The sequence below is a fragment of the Rhinopithecus bieti genome, unplaced genomic scaffold (genome assembly GCF_001698545.2).
Source record: "Rhinopithecus bieti isolate Rb0 unplaced genomic scaffold, ASM169854v2 scaffold_2654, whole genome shotgun sequence".
In the NCBI taxonomy this organism is placed as follows: Eukaryota; Metazoa; Chordata; class Mammalia; order Primates; family Cercopithecidae; genus Rhinopithecus; species Rhinopithecus bieti.
In genome coordinates this window covers 3,244,349-3,267,591 of record NW_016804048.1, presented here as the reverse complement: position 1 = coordinate 3,267,591, position 23,243 = coordinate 3,244,349, and the positions used below count along the sequence as shown (strand labels likewise).

Here is a 23,243-nt window from a genome sequence, read left to right as displayed (position 1 = left end):
GGTCTGATGGTGAGTAGAATGTCTAGCATTTTGTCTGGTTTTGCAAGTGAAAAATGTGAGGCACAGGAAGGGCAGTCAAGCTAAGGACTAAGTGAGCAAAGCAGAACAGAACGCAAGTGTCTCGATCACTTTTTCCCATTTTAGTCAGAGCATACACTGAATAGTCAGTGAATGAATCTTTGATGGCGTGATCATGGAGACCAAGCGGTAGCAATTCTCCTCGGTCTCTCTTGATCTCCCCTTTGGTGGTCCTCCCAGGTGGTGTGGTAATGATGGGAGGAGCAGTGATGGTGTGGACCAAGTCGCCCAGTGTCGCCATATAATGCAGCTCCATCTACCCTTGTCTGCTGCTGCTCCAGGTGAGCGGTTCCTGCAGGACAGTGGCAGGTTAAATAGGCCATTATTGTCCATAGTCCTTTCTCTGTGTGGCATGTGTTTATCACTAATAATCGGTCATTGTTATGACTCCCTGATTGCATGGTCCTTCAGCCACTATTTTAGAATCTTGTGTCTATCTTATAGTTTATACATGTACTCATGTATCAAAAGCATGCTATTGCATGGCAATAGGTGTAAAATACTTTTTTTTTTTTTTTTTTCTGGTGGTTTTGTTTGTTTGTCTGTTTGTTTGAGACGGAGTTTTTGTTCTCGTTGCCCAGGCTGGAGTGCAGTGGTGCGATCTTGACTCACAGCAACCTCCGCCTGCCAGGTTCAAGCGATTCTCCTGCCTCAGCCTCCAGAGTATCTGGGATTACAGGCATGCGCCACCACGCCCGGCTAATTTTGTATTTTTAGTGGAGACGGGGGTTTCTCCATGTTGGTCAGGCTGGTCTCGAACTCCTGACCTCAGGTGATCTGCCCACCTTGGCCTCCCAAAGTGCTGGGATTACAGGCGCGAGCCACCGTGCCCAGCCGGTGTAAAACACTATTTTCTTAGTTAGCAAAGCTTAAACAACACACCTCATCAGTTTCATAAACAGATATAGTGCTTTTGAAAAAGAGACTTGAAATATCCTAATCATACATGTTGTTTATTTGACTTTAAAATGATTACCTTGGGACAGAGACACAGCAGTTATCAAAGAGTGACTTTTTTTTGTTTTGTTTTGTTTTGTTTTGTTTGAGACGGAGTCTCGCTCTGTTGCCCGGGCTGGAGTGCAGTGGCCAGATCTCAGCTCACTGCAAACTCCGCCTCCCGGGTTTACGCCATTCACCTGCCTCAGCCTCCGGAGTAGCTGGGACTACAGGCGCCCGCCACCTCGCCCGGCTAGTTTTTTGTATTTTAGTAGAGACGGGGTTTCACCGTGTTAGCCAGGATGGTCTCGATCTCCTGACCTCGTGATCCGCCCCTCTCGGCCTCCCAAAGTGCTGGGATTACAGGCTTGAGCCACCGCGCCCGGCCTAGAGTGACTTTTTAACAGAGGCTGGGGTTGTCATCGATTTCTCACTAGCAAGGTTACTGCAAGGTTGTCCCTATCCCATTTGAAGTCACTACTAATAGCTCCATCTGTCTTCCTCAAGTAAGAATCAGCTGAGCTAATGTACTGAGTGTATCAACTCCAGATCTTCCCATCTCCTTGTTCCTCAAATATTGACTGAACACCTACTATATACCCAGCACCTCCCTAGGTGCAAGGAGTACCAGAATGAAGACAGTGCTGTGCTCTAGTTCCTGGAGACCCCACACCCCCAAGCCTGTTATTTCTATGAATTGTTAAGTTCCTTAACTACAAATTCCCACCGAGGGAATTAGGAGGCTTCACCACCAAGGATGGGGAGGGGTGACTGAAACGATGAGCAACAAGAGAAGTGGCAGTCGCGTTTATGCGGGGGAGTCAGGAAAGGCTTTGGGGGACAGTGAAGAAAAAAGTAGGATTTACATGCAGATAGGCGAGGATAGAGCATTTTAAGTGAGAGTATGACAATTCATGCAAGCTAGTGTTGATCGAGGGAACTTTCTAAATACCTGTATGAGGCGTAATTTATGTACAACAAACTGCACTCATTTAAAGTGCACAATATGGCCAGGCGCGGTGGCTCACGCCTGTAATCCCAACACTTTGGGAGGCCGAGGCGGGTGGATCACCCGAGGTCAGGAGTTCAAGACCAGCCTGGCCAACGTGGCCAGACCCTGTCTCTACTAAAAATACAAAAATTAGCTGGGCCTGGTGGCGGGCGCCTGTAATCCCAGCTACTCTGGAAGCTGAGGCAGGAGAATCGCTTGAACCAGGGAGGCGGAGGTTGCGGTGAGCCGAGATCGCACCACTGCACTCCAGCCTGGACAGCAAGAGCGAAACTCTGTCTCAAAAATAAATAAATAAATAAATAAATAAATAAATAAAGTGCACAATATGGTGAGTTTTGACAGATGCATACCCCCATGAAATCAGCACCACAGTCACAATACAGAACATTTCTTGGCTCCCAAGAGTTTCCTGCTGTACATTTGCAACTGGACGCAGGCTATGTGTTAGTGCCAATCATGTGCCCCTTTCAACACAAGAGCATTTTGATTTGTTTTTTTTTTGTTACCAACTAAGATGCCCCAGGCACCCTAGTCCTTAGGTCTGAGTCCATATACTACTAGACCACCAGGGCCAGGGCCCGCCCCCCCCCCCATTCCCAGAGAGGCTGTGGTCTATCATTGGACGAATGGTGACTGCAGGGGCTCAGTGTAGGGGATGGAGCGGGGGGTGGCAATGGAGAGGAAGACAGAGCCAGCTTGTCGAGGGTCCCGGACAGCATGCAGCAGAATTTAGATTTTAACCTATTGGCAACTGGAGATTGTGACCAGGAAGTGATAGAATCAGATTTGTACATTAGAAAAATTACTCTTGGGACCTGGGTCAAAATGAGAAATGGTGAGGACTGACTGAGGGCAGTGGCGGCGGAGGGAGGGGTGGAGAGGAGATAATGCAGTCAGAATCCAGCAGGCAGAATCGACGGAGCTGGGACTGTCCTTTGGGCACAGGGTGTAATAGGAGAGAGAAGAGTTATTCATAACTTCCAGGCTGATTGTGTGGTCATCCAGGCAGTGCCTTTTATGGCGGCTGTAAATCTGGGCAAGTAGAGTGATTTAGGAGGAAATATGTTTAATTTTCGGCTCCTATGTCTGTGGGATACACTCGTAGAGATGTCTTATAGTTGAGTCTGTGGGTCCAGAAGTCTGGGCTGAATATTTGAGGGTCTTTAGCATTTCAGTGACACTTCACCTAAGAAAACTGACTCAGAGCCTTCCAGAGTACAAGGCACAGCGCTAGAAATGCAAAGGTAAACGCCGGCACTATCTGGGAGGCGTTCTCTGACCCCTGGACCAGGCAGGGCCTCCTGATTTGGGTTACATTAGTATCTGGTGTTACATTTTTTTTTTTTCTTTTTTGAGACGGAGTCTTGCTCTGTCGCCCAGGCTGGAGTGCAGTGGCGTGATCTCGGCTCACGGCAAGCTCCGCCTCCCAGGTCCAGGCAATTCTCCTGCCTCAGCCTCCCCAGTAGCTGGGACTACAGGCGCCATCACCACGCCCGGCTAATTTTTTTGTATTTTTAGTAGAGACGGGGTTTCACCATGTTAGCCAGGATGGTCTCGATCTCCTGACCCCGTGATCTGCTCGCCTCAGCCTCCCAAAGTGCTGCGATTACAGGTGTGAGCCACCATGCCCTGGTGTTACATTTCTTGTCTGTCTTCTCCACAAGACTGTAAACTTTGTTAGGCTGGAACCAAGGTCTGTTCGTCGCTGTATCCTCAGCCCCTATCACGGGACAGGGTGCCTCGTGGAAGCACAGCACATACGTTCAGCCTTGTTAGCTGAAAGCCACCCCAGCCACACACAACTGGGGGGTCCTTCTAGGGAAAGCAGTGATGTAATTAGGATGTAACATTTTGGGGCCAGAAGAGCCAATACCAGAGCCTCAGGCAGCTGAGGGGCACAGAGGTGGCGATGGAAGGCTGCACAGTGTTCAAGCCAGGACTTAAAGGATGAGGAAGTGTTCTCCAGTCAAACAGAGAGGGAAGACCATTGTAGGTCCATGGGTACAACATACATAAATGCACAAAAGAGTGAAATGAGGCCGGGCACAGTGGCTCACGCCTGTAATCCCAACATTCTGGGAGGCCAAGGCGGGTGAATCACCTGAGGTCAAGAGTTTGAGACCAGCCTGACCAAGATGGAGAAACCTCGTCTCTACTACAAATACAAAATTAGCTGGTGTGGTGGCGCATGGCTGTAATCTCAGCTACTCGGGAAGCTGAGGCAGGAGAATCATTTGAACCTGGGAAGCGGAAGTTGTGGTGAGCTGAGATCGCACCATTGCGCTCCAGCCTGGGCAACAAGAGCGAAACTCCATCTTTAAAAAAAAAAGGAGTGAAATGGTTGTGTGTGACCAGAATAAGAGGCTGCGATTCAGGAGGATGAGAACTGGCAGGAGATGTAGCTCGGGGTGTAATTGGGACCACTGTAATGGGGTTGGGACTTTGTTCTTTATGAAACAGGAAGTTAGTGGACTTTGAAGCAAGATAGTCATACGATCCTATGACATTTTTAGGATGAAATCTCTGGGGATAGAATACAGGGATGGTGAAACCTGCCCCCTGAAAAATGCAGTTTCGGCCAGCATCCAAGTGATTCTCCTGTGGGTCATCCAGAGAGCATACCTGGAGGAACAGCCATGTGAATGGAGGCTGGGGTGACAGTAGGCTGGTGGCAGCGGTCTGGGTGGAGGCTAGGGTGAGAGGAGGCTGGTGGCAGCGATGTGGGTGGAGGCTAGGGTGAGGGGAGGCTGGTGGCAGCGATGTGGGTGGAGGCTAGGGTGAGGGGAGGCTGGTGGCAGCGATGTGGGTGGAGGCTAGGGTGAGGGGAGGCTGGTGGCAGCGATGTGGGTGGAGGCTAGGGTGAGGGGAGGCTGGTGGCAGCGATGTGGGTGGAGGCTAGGGTGAGGGGAGGCTGGTGGCAGCGATGTGGGTGGAGGCTAGGGTGAGGGGAGGCTGGTGGCAGCGATGTGGGTGGAGGCTAGGGTGAGGGGAGGCTGGTGGCAGCGATGTGGGTGGAGGCTAGGGTGAGGGGAGGCTGGTGGCAGCGATGTGGGTGGAGGCTAGGGTGAGGGGAGGCTGGTGGCAGCGATGTGGGTGGAGGCTAGGGTGAGGGGAGGCTGGTGGCAGCGATGTGGGTGGAGGCTAGGGTGAGGGGAGGCTGGTGGCAGCGATGTGGGTGGAGGCTAGGGTGAGGGGAGGCTGGTGGCAGCGATGTGGGTGGAGGCTAGGGTGAGGGGAGGCTGGTGGCAGCGATGTGGGTGGAGGCTAGGGTGAGGGGAGGCTGGTGGCAGCGATGTGGGTGGAGGCTAGGGTGAGGGGAGGCTGGTGGCAGCGATGTGGGTGGAGGCTAGGGTGAGGGGAGGCTGGTGGCAGCGATGTGGGTGGAGGCTAGGGTGAGGGGAGGCTGGTGGCAGCGATGTGGGTGGAGGCTAGGGTGAGGGGAGGCTGGTGGCAGCGATGTGGGTGGAGGCTAGGGTGAGGGGAGGCTGGTGGCAGCGATGTGGGTGGAGGCTAGGGTGAGGGGAGGCTGGTGGCAGCGATGTGGGTGGAGGCTAGGGTGAGAGGAGGCTGGTGGCAGCGATGTGGGTGGAGGCCGGAGTAAGAGGAGGCTGGTGGCAGCAGTACAGATGGAGGCTGGTATGAGGGGAGGCTGGTGGCAGGGGTGTGGATGGAAGCTGGGGTGAGGGGAGGCTGGTGGCAGCGATGTGGGTGGAGGCTAGGGTGAGAGGAGGCTGGTGGCAGCGATGTGGGTGGAGGCCGGAGTAAGAGGAGGCTGGTGGCAGCAGTACAGATGGAGGCTGGTATGAGGGGAGGCTGGTGGCAGGGGTGTGGATGGAAGCTGGGGTGAGGGGAGGCTGGTGGCAGCGATGTGGGTGGAGGCTGTGGTGAGAGGAGGCTGGTGGCAGCCGTGTGAATGGAGGCTGGGGTGGGGGAGGCTGGTGGCAGTGGAGACGCCTCAGGAGGCAGGGACAAGGACAGCAACTGAGAGCTGGTAAAGGCCACCCTGCTCAGTAGCCAGAAAGTTTGCAGAAGCTTCTTTTGAGGGATCTGAAATTCAAGTTCTCAAATGCCTCAGATCATCAGTGTTCAAAAACCTCAGGAAGCTTTGCAGTCCTGCCTCGTGCCTGCTTGAGCAACTGGATGTGGGCAGGAGGCTGTGGGAGCGGGCCATGCCAGCAGAATCCCGCCTTACTCTGGAGATTTACTCGGGTCACAGCCTGTGGTATCCCGAGGGTCATTTCAGTGTCATGTGAGTATTAGTGTGGCTATTGGAAAGGATTTGGTACGAGTTTATTTGAAAAGTTAGGAGTTTTTTTTTTTAATTATCTTTGATAAATTTAGTAGAATATTTGAAAGCACTTTTTAGCCAGTAATGAATGAACAAATGGCTCCTGAACTAAATGGAGGGATCTAATCACATCATCTAAGTACAACAGTATGTCTGAAAATATCTCTGCTTGTCTTTTATTTGCCCTTTAAAGTCTGTGCAAACAAATGTGAACGGCCTCAGGACTCTAAGAATAATATTTTTCTATGGATGTGTATGGACAGATAAACAACACCCCAAGGGAGAAAAAACTTCTATTTAAATAAAAATAAAGATCCCCTACAGCTCCATCCTCCTTTGCTCACTGGGTTTGCTTTATTTCACTCTGAGATAAAAGTAGTTTGGATGATTAAGAGTGGAACAAAAAGAAAGTATTTATGTCTGTCTAATCTGTCTATCTCTATCTATGTAATCTATCTTATCCATCTAAGCTTATCTGTCTGTCTTATCTATTGACCTCTCTGTCTATCTGGTTTTGAAAAGTCCACGTTGCAGCCATCAGTAGTCGATCTTTTGCATCCCTGGGGTTAATGGTTCTTTGAGCAGACACTGACACTGTGCCGCTCAGGATCCTGTGGGGAAAACACCCTCTTCCTCATTGGTCAGTGCTAATCCTGTGCTCACGCTCTACTCCCCCTTGGAATCTCCTGTCTGAAGCCCCTGCAGGCCTCTGGGATCCTCCGAATCAGCCCTCTCCAACTCCAAGCACACTGGGATCCTTGCCGCAGGAGGTTGCTGTGGGCTTCTGCCCATGCTGTGGGTCGCGAACTGCAGCCGACAGGCGTGGGAGCTTAGGAAGGCACCTGGTGGCTTCTCGGTAGGAAAATAGTGTGGAGTGTGTGCGATCGCGTTTGAGGAAGCGTCATGAGAGGGTCACTGTCTCTGTGGTAGTGTCCTTAGGGAACTGTCTTTGCCTGGATCCTGGGGTCAGGTTTGGCATGAACTGTGACCTTCCTCCCTCTGCAGGATCTTCAGTAAAAAGGTCCTGTCCTGAGGAAATGCTCAGAGGCACTTCTCTTGCTGATGAAGCCTGCCTGCATGTGTGTTTTTGTCCTCATGGAGATGCACATGACAAATTGCATGCGATGCCTCAGCACAGCGCAACAGGTTTTTTGTGTTTACACTTAACTAGCCTTGGACAGCGGGAGGAAGCCTTAAATATTTCCTTTTCTTCTCACAAACCCTTTATCTAATAAAACAAAATTACTGCAGATGAAGCAGGGAGTGATTCAAATTGTCATTTAAATCAAGGACCTGGTTTGGTTTGGCCTCCCTGGGAGTTTTTAGCTGGATATAACGTTTTAGCTATGCTGATTTCGTTTTAGCTGCGCTGATAACGTCTGTACGGGATAAACCAACCAGGGTAGAAGGCAGGGTGGCAGTGCCCGTGGTGGGGTGCAGCGCGGGGGCGGGCAGTGTGGGTCACTGAGTGCTGGGCTGGCCCCTCACTCCTCCATATTTCTGTACCAGTAAAATCAGGTTGAAACTGACATCAAGGGTAGCTTCAACAAGGCGGGAAGAGACCACGAGGGCAGCAATGCAGAGGCTGTCACCCTCAGGAGCTACTGCTCGGGGACTGAGAAGGAATTCTGTCTTGAATACATGTTAATCTCAGTTCCCGCTCCTTATCTGGACTGGCTGGCTCCCTTCTGCGCCAAGAATCTGAAGCCCAGCTCTGTAAAGCAGCAATTCCCAACTATTTTCCCCCTAAAATACACGAGACGCACTCCCATGGGGCATATCTAGATTGCAGGCTGCGGTACAGATAAATCAGGCTGTGGCTTGGGCGCAGTTCCCAGTAAAACCCCACTTCTTTCTCTCCCACTCAAGAAAGCAGACCTCCATACGAGTAAGCGGGAGATGGTGCTCTGTCGTCCCAGCCCTTGGCGTGGGACTCGGCCTGTAAAAGCTGCCAGATAAATATTTACTAAGTGAAAGATAGCCCTGAATCCACACTAATTTGTATTTTTTAAAAGTCATTCATAAACTTTAGCATTTTAACTATTAGTTAGTAATTAATCCCAATAAACCGGCAGGATTTTGTGATTGTGAAACTGTTGCAATGTGTTGGCCAGCAGGAATATTTGTTAGCATTTTTATGGGCTCTTAAAGTCGTCTTAGCTGTGTCACTGATAAAGCCAGCCACAGGCTTTATCAGTCCTGCCGTTGGCTGTCAGCACTGCCTGGATAAACTCCTCATCCTTCCCAGGGAGAAACTTCTAGCAATGCTTAAGCAGGAGGCCAGGGAAGAGAGAATCTTGATGCTGCCTGCTTACCACAGGCCTTCTGGAGGCCTCTGCCCTGTGTGGACAAATGCTTCATTTCAAGATCGTATACAAATCAAGAGCAAGCGTCTCCCAGCAGCGCTGAGTGTGGGGCGCTTGCCACCTCACTGCTGTTGGAGCTCTGGAGTTCGGGCCAAAGGGTGCAGCCCTCCTCGGGGAGGGCAGTGGGGTTAGGTGAAGATTCAAGAGCTCCTCTTTGCCTTGTCATTGTCATCTAGTTGTCCTATTCTGGGGGAATTTTAAATAAGGATTAAAAAAAAAAGGACTTATGTATTATTTTAAAGAGCAGGCTTAAATAGGCAAGCATATTTTAATAAAAATGATTTTTTAACCCTGCAGTGTGGAGACTGTCCGTCAAATACAGTGATGGCCATTATCACTCCCCTGCCCCTGCCCCCAGCCTGGAGGAAACAGAGTGCAGAGTTAGAATGGTTTTAGAGCATTCATGGCTGCTGGGAGATGCCCGAGAGGGCTTTGAGGGCAGGGCAGGGTGAGCAGGGAGCTCACCGCAGGAGTGCAGAGATCACCCCAAGCAGGGTCTGCAGATGCTGACTTCAGGAGACCAGGCATAGAGATGGCAGGTGAAACAGATAAATATGCCCCAGAAATGACGGGAAAAGAGTGAACCGGGATCACTTAGACATCGGAAGCGATACAACAAAGGCTGAAGATATTTGAGCAGGATTTCAGTGTGGATACCCTCTTGGCTATCACGCACGTAAACAGAGGAGCTAACGAAAACACTGCAGAGAAGCACGGCTCCATTGCCCCTGTAGCTCCCCCACCTAGTGTGACTGGGAGAGGCTGATACTTGTTTTCTCCGTGGATTCGGGGCATTCCCCACCTATTTTAGGTATGCCAGTTTGACACGATGAACTTCAGACTGATAACATTTCATCATTGAGATATAACTTCCTTCTGTTTTTAGACACTGAATAAAATTTTCTTTAACGGGGAAGCACATATTTTATACTTAATTCTAATTATGTTCATCTGGTTTTTTTTTTTTTTTTTGAGACGGAGTCTCGCTCTGTCGCCCAGGCTGGAGTGCGGTGGCCGGATCTCAGCTCACTGCAAGCTCCACCTCCCGGGTTCACGCCATTCTCCTGCCTCAGCCTCCGGAGTAGCTGGGACTACAGGCGCCCGCCACCTCGCCCGGCTAGCTTTTGTATTTTTTTAGTAGAGACGGGGTTTCACCGTGTTAGCCAGGATGGTCTCGATCTCCTGACCTCATGATCCGCCCGTCTCGGCCTCCCAAAGTGCTGGGATTACAGGCTTGAGCCACCGCGCCCGGCCGTTCATCTTGTTTTTTGAATTATTTAGCTACCTCTAATAGACAGTCAAAGATGATTACATTCTACCATACTAACATTGTCAATGACCCTGAAAGACCTGAGATGCATTGCTGCTACTATTTTATCAAATTATTGTTTCTAAAATGCTGTTTTACTCTTCTAGTAGGAAGAGTGACTTTTAAAACAATGGATATTGGCCGGGCATGGTGACTCACACCTGTAATCCCAGCACTTTGGGAGGCTGAGGTGAGCAGGTCACCTGAGGTCAGGAGTTCAAGACCAGCCATGGTCAACGTGGTGAAACCTCGTCTCTACTAAAACACAAAAACTAGCCAGGCATGGTGGTGCGCACCTGTAATTCCAGCTACTCGGGAGGCTGAGGCGGGAGAATCGCTTGAGGGGAGGGGGAGTTTGCATTGGGCCGAGATCGCGCCATTGCACTCCAGCCTTGGTGACAGGGTGAGACTCCATTTCCAAAAAAAAAAAAAAAAAAATGTAGTTATCAATTTTTTGTTTTTGACCAAAAGTATTTCAGGAACTTTGAAGAAAGGACCTGAAAATTATTACTCAGGCTGGTATTTAGTTTGAAATGTATGCTGACTTTTAACTCTCAGAGCTCAACAATCTAATCCTTGATCATTCCAGAGTGGGTTTAGGAATTTGTAGTCATTTCCTTTTTACTAGGTATTTGCATACATCACTAACCAGCTGGGATTAGAAGGAGCAATCTCTCCATGCTGAAATAGAACCATGAGAACCCAGGGCCAGCTTGAAATGTTCATCCTCATCGATTAATCCTTAGTGAGCACTCATGCATGGATGACCTCAAAGAAGGTCCTTTGCCATGTGCAGGAAGACAAACTGCCTTCCGCAGTGTACATTCTTAAAGGAAGGTTCCAGTAGACGGATACACATAGTTCACATTTGAGGTTCCAATAGACCGATACGCATAGTTAACACTTTGTATTTTTAGCCATGTTTTGCCCCAAGATTAAACATTTGGAGTAACGTGGACATTTGCTCAGTGGTGAGGGAAGGGTCAGTGTGTATAACTAGGAAGAAGGCGCTCTGGCAGGGTTGGGAACGTGACCTCTTGCCCTCCAAAGCCTGGGATGCCCAAGTTAATGCCTCCAGTCTTGCAGTGTATGGACACAGAGCGAACGCTCCCCTCTGAATACAGACCAGAGGTTAGAGGTTAATGAATGGGTGCTCTCTCCACACTCGGGACCCCGTTCAACAGTGGTTTTATACATAAAGGCTTAAATGGGGTCAGAAAAGGACCCGCATATTGCTTCCAAACTCTCTACATCTTTTTGAAGCAATAGTGTTCAAAGATGACATCCTTCCACCTGGGAAGAGAGAGATGAAGCTCTTGTGCTTGGAGAACTGGATGGCTACTCCTAGCTCAGTGTGTCTAAAAGCAGGACCGAATGGAAAACAAAGTTGGGGGGAGGTCCTTGCTGCCCCCTATTCTTCTCTAGTAATCCCTTAAAAAATAATTGCGGACCCCAACCTCTGGCCTCCAGCACATTTTCCACTTGATTAGAGGCCTTTGTGAGGTGGGGAAAGGGACCTGCAGACTTGTATATTGTGCCGGGGCCTGAAATGTCCAGCTGGGAATTTTTCCCATCAAAAGGGGATTTTAGTAAAACCATTATCAGGGGCTTAGAGGAGAAAAGCTGTTGAGTGCAAGAGAGGGGCAGATTAGCATTAGCGGGCTTGTTTTTGGCACCAGTGGAAGAGTGGGAAGGTGTTTGCAGCCACTTGCACACAAGTTCCTTAGTTTCTCTGCAAGTTCCTGGCAGGTACCGAGGTAGGAATGAATGCAGGAGTGGAACTAACAGGCTCGAAAATGGCACAGGGAGGCCTTATCTCTGAGGCATCACATGGAAAGCAGCCCAAATCAGGAAGGACGGCACGGTGGTGTTGATACCTGCTTCGGTGTGTAGATGGCCGTGGGACTGGCCTCCTTGCTGTTATATATGGCCACACCACCTGGAATCCCCCGCCCGCAACACTCCACCCGTCTTGACAGTCTCCATAGACGGCGATAGGAAATTCAGAAACTGGGAAGTGGCCATGCTGGAGTCCTTTAACGGGCAAATGGACACCTTTAGGGTGGGGGGTGCGGGTGCTGGTAGGGGCTAAAAGAGTACAGAGGAAGGTCAGGAAAGCCGCAGCAGTGGCTGTCAGCCTGCGAATCAGTGTCCGGGCTATGTGGATTTGCAGACTGAGCCACGGGAGCCTCCGGGGAAGAGGGTTTGGGGAAGGTCACCTAAAACAGAAACGTGCATCTTCGTGGGATTACTGGAGCCCTCAGCCATACCTTCCTCTGCAAAATGGAGCACAGAAACCGGAGTCGCAGAGGCTGGATGGAGAATGTTGAAACCGGTAGAGTAACTGCTGCCTGAAGGGTCCCTGTGAGGAATGTCGGAGCCGGCCTGCCCCGGAAGCACTTTTTCCTATTTGTCCTCTCTACACTGTTGCTCTAGCTTGTCTTCCTGGCAAAAACAGGTATGGATTACAACAATGTTGGTCCTAACTGCTGTGCACACAGAGCTGGAGTGAGAGCCATTTGTCTCTGCGTGGGACACTTTCAGGCTTGCAGTACTGTCACCTCAGAGGTCTCAGTCACAGGAACACCCTCACACCAGCCTGGTGGCCACATTCGCAAGAGATTTGTCTAAAGTCAAATTCAAACAACCACAGAAAGACGGCCTACCTTCTTGAAAATGAAGCCCAGGGCCGGGCGTGGTGATTCACGCGTGTAATCCCAGCACTTTGGGAGGCTGAGGCGGGCAGATCACCTGAGGTCAGGAGGTCAAGACCTGCCTGGTCAACATGGTGAAACCCCATCTCTACTACAAATACAAAAATTAGCCGGGCATGGTGGCAGGTGCCTGTAGTCCCAGCTACTTGGGAGGCTGAAGCAGGAGCATTGCTTGAACCCGGGGAGCAGAAGTTGCAGTGAGCTGAGATTGCGCCACTGTACTCCAGCCTGAGCAACAGAGTGACTCTGTCTAAAAAAAAAAAAAAAGAAAAGAAAATGAAGTCTAGGAAAGCTGTTCTTGGAGGCTGTGAAGAATCAAGGAGCAGCCCTCCCAGTCTCCCAGTTCTTCCAAGGAGCAGCTTTAGGAACTGCTGGTCCTCAGTGTTCACACATTCCCCTCACTCAGTTCTCATTCTGGCTCTTCAGCCAGCCCCGGTTTCTCCTTCTTGGCTTTGTACGGGCTGATACATGTTTTCTTTTCTTTCCTTTATAACCTGTATTCTCTGGGGTGTCTTCCCTGAATCTGTATTCTTTCAGTGTCGTCACTAAGCATGGCATATTTCAGCTATTACTTTCCAAAAGTTGCCCAGGGAGATGTTCTGCTTTCATAAGACCTTCATAGATGGTGCCAGGAATGTAATTTGCCTCACGCATAGGCCCCAAGTCCCTGAAACTTTTCCTGTTTTATTCATTCTCTAACCAGAAATGACCTCTATGTTACAGAGCTTACAAGCTGTGGCTCCTCTTGCCAATACAGCTTGGTGGAAGCACCCGCAGGGGGTAACCGCCTCCACCTTCTTTCCCACTTCTACACCTGCCCTTCCCACTCACACTTTGATTCCCTGAGGCCAGGCTGTTGAGTACCAGGAGGGCAAGACCCGAAGGCCTCTCCTGCCCTCAGCCTCTCTCTTCTTGTGCCTTTCTACGGAATCTGGCCATATTGGCTCAGAAATTCTTTTTGTAAGTTCTGCTACCTTGTTCTAATGTCAGTTTTCTGTAGGAGGAATTTAGGTCACACAAGCAACTTCACTTCTTCATCAGGGCTCTTACTATTTTCATCCTCATAGACTCTCTTATATTTTATGAAGATGTCTTCATCTGGGCAAGAAAGGTACTCCTTTTAATAAAATTTTAAAATTTAAAAGATACTCCTAAAATTTTAAAATTGTTTTCCTCAAAGGCTCTCTAGAATTTTTCATCACAGACGATACTTTTTTCTTTTGTAATAAAAAAACTAGCTCTTTTTTTCTTGCTGTTTAAATTGACACCTCCATGTATGACTAAAATTTTCCCCATTTTTTCCCTCCCAAACTCCCCAGATATGGCAATCTAACAAGGATTTGTATGAAATGCCCTTTAAGAAGAATTAGAAGTTTAAAGAGAGAGAGAAAAAAAAAAAGCATTAGTAGTTGCTGTTTGATTCTCTTATCTCCAAAAGCAGAGAGCTGCAAAATAACACATGGCCCTGGGGAGTAACCTCGCTGATACTTTAAAACTCAATTTCATCTTTTCCAGGAAGTGAAATTCCTCGTTTGGCAACTCTTATGCCCTGAGGAAATACTTCGGGGGTGCGGGTGAAAGGGAAAGGACCAGAGGGGATTTGTGAGGTGGGAGGAAGTGGTGGTGCTCCACCGGAAATAGCTTCCAACTCACAGACAATGCTGCCACCTACTGACAAGACATGGGACTTGCAGACTTGGATTTCTCCACTTTCTTCCACAGTAGAGAACAAATACTTAGTTTTGCACTAACCATACTTTATTGTACTACCTTATATTGGACCCTGAAATCATTTTCATAAACTTGGGGTACAGAAAAACACAAGGTCGGACTCCTAGCTTTAATACCTCCAGGACTGGTTTGGATATGATTCACAGCTGCTTCACAATGGGGAAAGTAAATTGTGTGTAAGAGGGTTTTTTGTTGTTGTTGTTTTCAAAGAGTTGGGGAGGCTGAAGGAATAGTCCAGAAGGAGACAATAACAGTTTTCCAGCCCTACTTTTCAATAATGTGTAGTGCTTGACTTTTACCTTTTAACCACATATGTGCATTTTTATTTCTAAAGTTATAGGCACCTGTAATCTCAGCACTTTGGGAGGCCGAGATGGGAGGGTCACTTGAGCCCAGGAGTTGGAGACCAGCCTAGGCAGCATAGCGAGACCCTGTTTCTACAAAATAGTAATAATAATAGTAATAATGGGCGTGGTGGCACATGCCTGTGGTCCCAGCTACTCGGGAGGCTGAGGTGGGAGGATTGCTTGAGCTCAGGAAGTCGAGGCTGCAGTGAACTATGATCACACCGCAGTACTTCAGCCTGGGTGACAGAGCGAGACCCCAACTCTAAAAATAAATAAAGCAGTGATGAAGCTGTTTGCTGCTAAGTCCTGTGTCATACGTTAATGAGTTTCTGCAGTTCCTCTTGTGATTCCATTGAAAATTAGACCCTTCTGTGTAGGGAAGAGAGCGGCCAGCTGCCTTCCTGTGGGTCATGCTGTTCTGATTGTTGACATCTGACCCTGAGCACAATGGCAGGGCATCTGTCTCAAGTGCACAGACGTCAGCTAGGGCTGGAAGAGCCAATCCTCTATCTACTCCAGGCTCTGGAAACTTGAAGACCTTCTCTGCTTCCTACAATCGTCAGCTGTCAGCTGGATAAAGTTCAGGGGGCCACAGAACTTAACCATCCTGCTTTTACAGATTCCTGAAAACTGGCTAAATTCTATGCATTTGAAATAAATTAGGTAGAAACTGTCACTTTCATCTTGTCATTTTCATGTTGTTTGCTTAAGGCACACCTACTGGCTGTCTTTTTATTTTTGTTGTTGTTGTTGTTCACAGCAGTGGATTTTTGGGCAATGAAGTTAAGGTTTAAATGATTGAAAGCAGAAATGGTTGTCTTCCATCCAAGAACATTAAGCATTTGTCTGAGGGGCATTTGAGGGGCTTAACTCTTACAGTTTCTCCCTTACTTTACTCATGTGTCCATTTGTAGCCTCAGTGATTTTTCTAGAGATTCTGAGAAATAGGACTACTTTTTTTGGCTCCTCCCTGTGTAGTGACCACTTCTCAAAAAGCCTTGTCTTGGGCTAGAAAAAGGTAGCAGATGTGTACATAAATAATGCCAGTTTGAGATCAAGATTTCCTAAGGAGAAATATTATGAACCTTGGTAGTAAATATTTCCTCATACCCTTTTAGATGAGAAAACAGTATTTTCCAGGCCGTATTAAGTAATTCCACATTAATATTTATGAAAAATTAATCTGGTCTCAAAGAACTGTTTTCCCACAGTCCAGTTCCAGTGTCTCCAGATCCATGATGTAAGGAGTAATTGTTGACACACCAGTGTGTGGTAGGTCTGATCCTTCTGGAGTGTGGATTACGTAAATGGGGGAGTAATAAATATAAGAAGGTGCCCAGTATTAACAAATTAGACCCTTTTACTCTTTCTGGACAAGTGGGATTTGTAACTAAAACATCTGTGAAGTCAAGCCTTTTTACCCTTGAATGAAGAGAAAATAGAGTTTTTGCAACTTGATTCTACCTTATAAAAGGATTGTGTGGCAGATATTTATAGCATGTGAAATATGTATAAGTTCCTAGCTTTGAAGCTCTCATAAGCATGTACTCCCAGCATTAGTATTCCACATTACTATGTGCGACAAAGCAGTGTTTTGGAAGCTGGCTCAAACCCTCTGAGAGCCACAGGCAACTGATTTGACAATCAGCTACTTCAGTACCTTATAGACCATTTAACAACATGTATTAGTTTTTTGGTTTCCTGAATAACCCTATATAATACTTGCAGACATGTCTAGGTTTGCATAATGTAGTGCATATTAAATAGTAATAACTTTTAGCATTTTGGGTTTTTTTTTTTTTTTTTTTTTTTTACTCCCAGTGAAAATAATATGCTTTGGTGTAGCACCTTTAAAAAAACTATTTTTTTTTAAGGCTGAGGTGGAAAGATCCCTTGAGCCCAGGAGTCCAAGATTGTAGTGAGCTCTGATCATGCCACTGCACTCCAGCCTGGGCAATAGAGTGAGGCTCTGTCTCAAAAAAAAAAAAAAAAAAAGACAATTTTTTTTTAAGAGATGGGGTTTTGCTGTGTCGCCCAGGCTGGCCTTGAACTCCCGTGTTCAAGTGATCCTCCCACCTCAGCCTAGTGAGTAGCTGGGACTACAGATGTGTGCCGTGCCTGGGTTGGTGCAGCGCGTCTCCGAAGAGAGCCAGGGTGGTGCTCTGCAGTGCCTCTGTCAGCCACCTCCGTGTTGGTCACCTCTGCATTGGTCCTTAAGTCTAGAGCAGCCCAGGTTCTGAGACTAGGTTCTCCACTAATTACCTAGGCAAAATCTTTTCCACTTCATTAAGCATCTTTTCCCCTTTATAAAATTAAATGTGGCCGGGCGCAGTGGCTCACGCCTGTAATCCCAGCACTTTGGGAGGCTGAGGCAGGCGGATCATGAGGTCAGGAGATGGAGACCATCCTGGCTAACATGGTGAAACCCCGTCTCTACTAAAAATACAAAAAAAACTAGCCGGGCGAGGTGGCGGCGCCTGTAGTCCCAGCTACTCGGGAGGCTGAGGCAGGAGAATGGCCTGAACCCGGGAGGCAGAGCTTGCAGTGAGCCGAGATCGGCCACTGCACTCCAGCCTGGGCGACAGAGTGAGACTCCGTCTCAAAAAAAAAAAAAAAAAAAAAAAAAAAAATTAAATGTACCACATCTGCCAGATTTGGGAAAACAAAAATTTTGAGACAGAGAAACCGAACACTGTGTGTGACCAAGTTCTTCAGCAGACCACACTCACATTCCTAACCTTGTGTCACTTGGGTTTCTCTGCTGTGCCACAGCTGCAGACTCAGTTCCCTTCTTTGTAATTGAGACTCATTCGTTTCCACTATCACAAATGCAAGTATCCTTGTAAGTTTGTTATAAGGATATATAGCATTTGTTCCTTAAACAATTTAAGTGGCCAGGCACGCTGGCTCACGCCTGTAATCCCAGCACTTTGGGAGGCCGAGGTGGGCGGATCACTTGAGGTCGGGAGTTTGAGACCAGCCTGACCAACCTGGAGAAGCCCCGTCTCTACCAAAAATACAAAATTAGCCGGGTGTGGCGCACACCTGTAATCCCAGCTATTCGAGAGGCTGAGGCAGGAGAGTTTTTGAACCCGGGAGATGGAGGTTGCACGGAGCCAAGATCGCGCTATTGCACTGCAGCCTGGGTAACGAGTGAAACTCTGTCTCCATCTCAAAAAAAAATGAAAGTAGAAGAGTAATGAAATAATAGAAACTTCAGTCTTCTTTTTGAAGAAAATATGTGCACTTTTCTGGGTTAACAAATAGCAGGCAGAGGAATTCCACTTCTATTGTTTTATTGGTGGGGGGGGTTTAATATACCCTACTCTAATACTGCTAAGATCTCAAGCTTACTTTCTTTTGCACCTCAACTGGAGGACTTGGCTTTACATACGACCAAATATTCTGTGTTGGTAAAGGCAACTCCACCAGGCAAAATCAGAGCAATCCCTGGAAAAGAGGAAAAAACTGAAACTAATCATCTGTGGATATTTAAATGTACCAATTGTCTAGAAATTCCATACAAGAGCTGAGAATATATGCTCTTATTCCAACTGTGCACTCACCTTTGATATTTCATTAAGTAAATAAATATTTGGCACTCATCTAAACATGCATGTCCCATCTATTTTACAACACTTTTTAAAAAATTTAACTTGCTGCCTAATAGTTGACCAGGTACATTGACAGAAATTAGGTAAATATGTGGCCCAAGCCTGAGCTTAGGTTTGAATGCAGCCTTCTAATTTCTAATCCTGTGCTTTACTCATGATCCACATTATTTCATCAAAAAGCCTCACCCCTCTGACTCCTCAGGGGTTCATAATGGCACAAAATTTAGGTCTTGCCCTCTACCAAAGGGATGGAATTAACTTTTAAAAGGGGTGATGTTTGATGCAGGGAAGAGAAAGAGAACAGAGAGAAGGGGCCACTAGATGACTTACTATGGTCCCTCCCTTTCTACCGCAGAGCACAGCAGAGATCAGAGGCCAGGGCTTTCCCTTTCATAGAACTGGGAAGAGACAGTTGTCAGAAGCTGCATGAGGTCTTGGTTTTGTTTTACAAATCTGATCTTTTAATCAAGAGGTTCTTATTCTTTAGAAACACAGTGGTCCCTGGGGGCCACTACCCCTTCCCTTTGAAAACTTGAATTCGAATTCTCTAAGTCAAAAGTGAAAGGTTTTGTTTATATTCTAAGACCAGCACCTATCTAGTAACCACTTCAGGAAAGCAGGAGGATTTGGGAGCTAGGCCATGCTTTAATTTACATATCGTATGTCCTTATGTAAGAGAAAGTTCATAGCTTTCAAAAGAAAAAGGAACGTTTACTTGTTTAGATCTTTGTTGTTCATCTGACTCATGAAAGAACGTGATCAGTTTGAGTTTATTTTTAGGATATACTGGCACTGGCTTTTAGTTGTAGTAAATGTTAAGCTGGACAAGTTAAAGGCCTAGCTTGGGAGCTGCAGAAATTGGCCGAGCCCCGCAGGTGATTTATAATCTTTTCAGTAAGAACATTGAAGGGCTATTCATGATGACACTTAGAAAAAGAAGGAAAATGAAGTTGTTCCTTGACTACTACCCAGTTTCTGTTGAGGTTTATTACTTCTAGATGATCAAGTTTACACGAAGTTTACATTGTTTTTTAAGTTCTCAAGTTTCAGCAAATACCTGAACCAAGTTTTCTTCTGTTACTCTAAGAACTGCCCTGGAGTGCCTTTTAACCTTTGTACCACCACGCAAAGTGTCCTATCAACTCATGTCCTCTAGCTCTTCTATTCTTCAATGCATTTCTCCCATTCCTATAGGTATGGTAGGGATCAACTTTTTATTCCACCAAGAATCACCCTTATTCCCTTTGACGTAGTGCCCTATGGCATAAGCTTGTTCATACGGTGTTCAAACAGCTACCGTTCACTTCTGAGGGTCACCTTACAGGAAACCAAGGTATGACGAGTAACTAAATCTTCTCACCAAGCAAAAGGGAGCTGGACTTTAGAAATGGAGCCTGGGGCCGGGCGCGGTGGCTCAAGCCTGTAATCCCAGCACTTTGGGAGGCCGAGATGGGCGGATCACAAGGTCAGGAGATCGAGACCATCCTGGCTAACCTGGTGAAACCCCGTCTCTACTAAAAAATACAAAAAACTAGCCGGGCGAGGTGGTGGGCGCCTGTAGTCCCAGCTACTCGGGAGGCTGAGCCAGGAGAATGGCGTAAACCCGGGAGGCGGAGCTTGCAGTGAGCGGAGATCCAGCCACTGCACTCCAGCCTGGGTGACAGAGCAAGACTCCGTCTCAAAAAAAAAAAAAAAAAAAAAAAAAAAAAAAAAAAAAAAAAAAAAAAAGAAATGGAGCCTGGGCCAGGCAGAGTGGCTCATGCCTGTAATCCCAGGACTTTGGGAGGCCGAGGTGGGCAGATTGCTTGAGCCCAGGAGTTTGAGACCAGCCTGGGCAACATGGTGAAACCCTGTTTCTACAAAAAAAATACAAAAAAAAAAAAAAAAAAGATAACAGCCGAATTGGTGTGTGTGCTGCCTGTAGGCTCTCAGCTACTCGGGAGGTTGAGGTGGGAGGATCACTTGAACCTGGGAGGTCAAGGCTGCAGTGGGTTGTGTTTGCACCACTGCACTCCTGCCTGGGCAACAGATCAAGACCTTGTCTCAAAAAAAAAAAAAAAAAAAAAAAAGGAAAGAGAAATGGAGCCTAGATTTGAATCCTGGCTCCCTCACTTACTGGCTGGATAACTTACGGCAGGAATTATGACTTATCTGGAAAACAGGGATAATACCTGTTTCAGCAGGTTGCTTTGAAGATTAAAACTTACAAGTACCTTGTAAAGCACACATAGGTTCTCAACACATTAACTGCTTTCCATCCAAAAAGGCTGAGAGATTAGCAGTTGACCTTCACTAACCACTTTAGGTGGCTTACCATCTTTTCCAGAGAAGCTCCCGCTATACTAAATATGCCTCATTCAGGATAAGGATATAGCTAGACCCATGGTCTTAACTTTCAAACATTAATTTGCCCACCTTTAGTCAAGCACGTATTTGACATTTAACATAAAAAGGAGACAAAACAGAAGAACATGCTTCACGTTACAGGTGGTAGGAATATTCTGCGTATTAAAATGAAGAATGTGAATACAGAGCCTAAGACTTGGGTGCTCAAATTTTTATCAATTGAATCTGTATAGCCATGCAGTCTCTTGGAAGAAAAACAGACTAAGAACCCACAGCCCTGTAACCTTCAGGAGTTGTGTCAAATGCTAAATTAGAAAGCTGACCCTAATTCAGAGTTCCTAGTTCTTAATAGGCTTCACACATTTTTTTTTTCCAGGCATTAAGCACTGTAACCTAAGTGGGAAGAAAGAGATCCACACCTTCCCCAAAGAAACAGAAGATGGATCTAGTGTCAGGCTCAATTAGACCCAATTGTGATGACTCTCCAAAAAGGAACAATGCAGCTTTTGTGATATGCTCAGGCAGAAAGCTTGGACATTTTACAAAACAATCTTATCCCCGGAGAAACCTGGGTTCCAGCCCTCTTCCTGGAAAGAGGGGTTGATCCAGGAAAGTTTTATACTACTCTTATCAGCTCTTGCTGAGATCAGTACTTTTTTAACAATCTCAGAAACAACCAAGACCAATGTGAAACCAGGAATATGAGCCACTCCCCTGTCGGCGCATTCATACCCATAGGTCTCCACAGTCAAACCACAGGGTGTCAGATCATTTTGTTATTGTCTACCAACGGGAACTCTTTGCTGGAATTGTTGGTATTTCATTAATCTGCCCCGATTTCAGTCTAAAAACCCTTGACGGAGTGGATCCAGTGGCCAGCCTCGGCTGTTGGAAGTGCTAAAATGCAAATGTGCAAGAATCCTGGCCAAGCTCCCCATCCCCCAGGAAAGTGCTTCCTTACAGCTAGGCCTGGAGGGGAATGTTAAAAAGAGGGCCTGAGCTGCCCTCCTCCTTTCCACCGGGACCCTCGCTCACACTGGGAGATTCAGCATGCATGACTGAGCCGGCCAGCACGCAAGGACAGCGCTCTTTTAACTTTTCTGAACAATGGCTTCAGTCCTTCCACCTTCACATCCTCCCCACACCCACTCGCAGGGTAAAGAAATCCATCTTTCTTGGCCACATCGTGATCCACTTTTCAACGTCACCCCTAGATCTCATTTTCACCCAAAGAAAAACTGGCCACTCGGGGAAACTGTGACTTACATACAAATCTGGTTTTTTAAAAAGTTTCATTTTGTTCAATTTCTTTAAATTTCCAGGTTGTTGACAGTTTAAAGCCAAAAATTATATAAATCTCCAGTCTAATCACATTTCTAGAAATAAAACATGTCAGTAGTAAACCTTATACAGAATAAAATTTCGCCCACGAGCTGACTCACCCCCACATAGGATGGACCGAACTCCACCTTGCGTCCTCTGAGAGTATACAAACAACACCTCCTACCTTGGCATGTACCCAAGCACACAATGCCTTAAAAATAATTCGCAGATACAAGGCTGTTGGTTTTTTTTTTTCAAAAACATACTTCATATTTCCTCTTTTATTATATAAATATCAGTTTAACCTTTTACTGTAAGAATATAAACGTTTTAAGAGGATCTTTGTTATTATTTATACAAATTCACAAACAGTACAATTAATTGATAAAGGTCTCTGGGTTTCTTTAACTCCATGGTCTCGCATGTTGCTGTGGAGGATTCTAAAAAAATAAACAACAAAATCCAACAAAATATACATCCTACTCAAAAGTGATTTCTTTAAAGCCACAAGTCCCAACCCCCACCAAAATAAAGAAAGTCATCTATTCCTCCATTTAGAAACAGAATTTTTTTAAAACCCACAAACTCCCATTTTGTTAATAGAACAGAGATAAGACATGAGCTTCATCACAGCCCCGGGGGCTTTGCAGGCCAGCTTTGCTCCTGTTTCCCACAGGAAGCCGCACTGTGTGACCTTTTTGGGGGGAAACTTGGAAGAGGGTGAGGGTAGGGCAGAATTTGCATATATAATCATCATTTTCAAGACACAATCTGCATCTCAAACAAAAACAACGGTTCAACTCTCATTGCTCCCACATATTTGTGCTATAAATTAAGTCAAGATTTAGAAACAGGTCCTCAAATCCCAATGAACAAGGAGAAAAAGGAAATTACAGCCAGAATGTGGAAGTGGGGCACACTGGACGGATGGAGGCCGGGAAGAAGCCAACACAAAAAGACACACAAACCCAAGGGCATCTTTCCAGTCTAGGCACAAACATGTTTCAGTCTCAAAATATCTCTCTTGTAGAATTCCAGGGCTTCAGAAAACAAGTAAACTAAAACGAGGTAGCCAGACATATATATGTATATATATATAATTTATATATATATATAATATATAGAATATATTCAGCAGAAAAAAAGGACCATGATTTCAAAGTTTTTCCAAAAAAAAAA

General features: G+C 46.7%; 1 long non-coding RNA gene across 1 annotated transcript in view; it reads right to left on the bottom strand.

Moving 5' to 3' along the window:
• Positions 1–23,237, bottom strand: part of LOC108522853 (uncharacterized) — a 28,443-nt gene extending 5,206 nt beyond the window's left edge. Inside the window, exon 1 of the long non-coding RNA XR_001883621.1 lies at positions 22,184–23,237. This is a non-coding gene — a long non-coding RNA (uncharacterized LOC108522853). The remainder of the gene's footprint in view (positions 1–22,183) is intronic.
• Between the last annotated feature and the right edge of the window lie 6 nt (positions 23,238–23,243).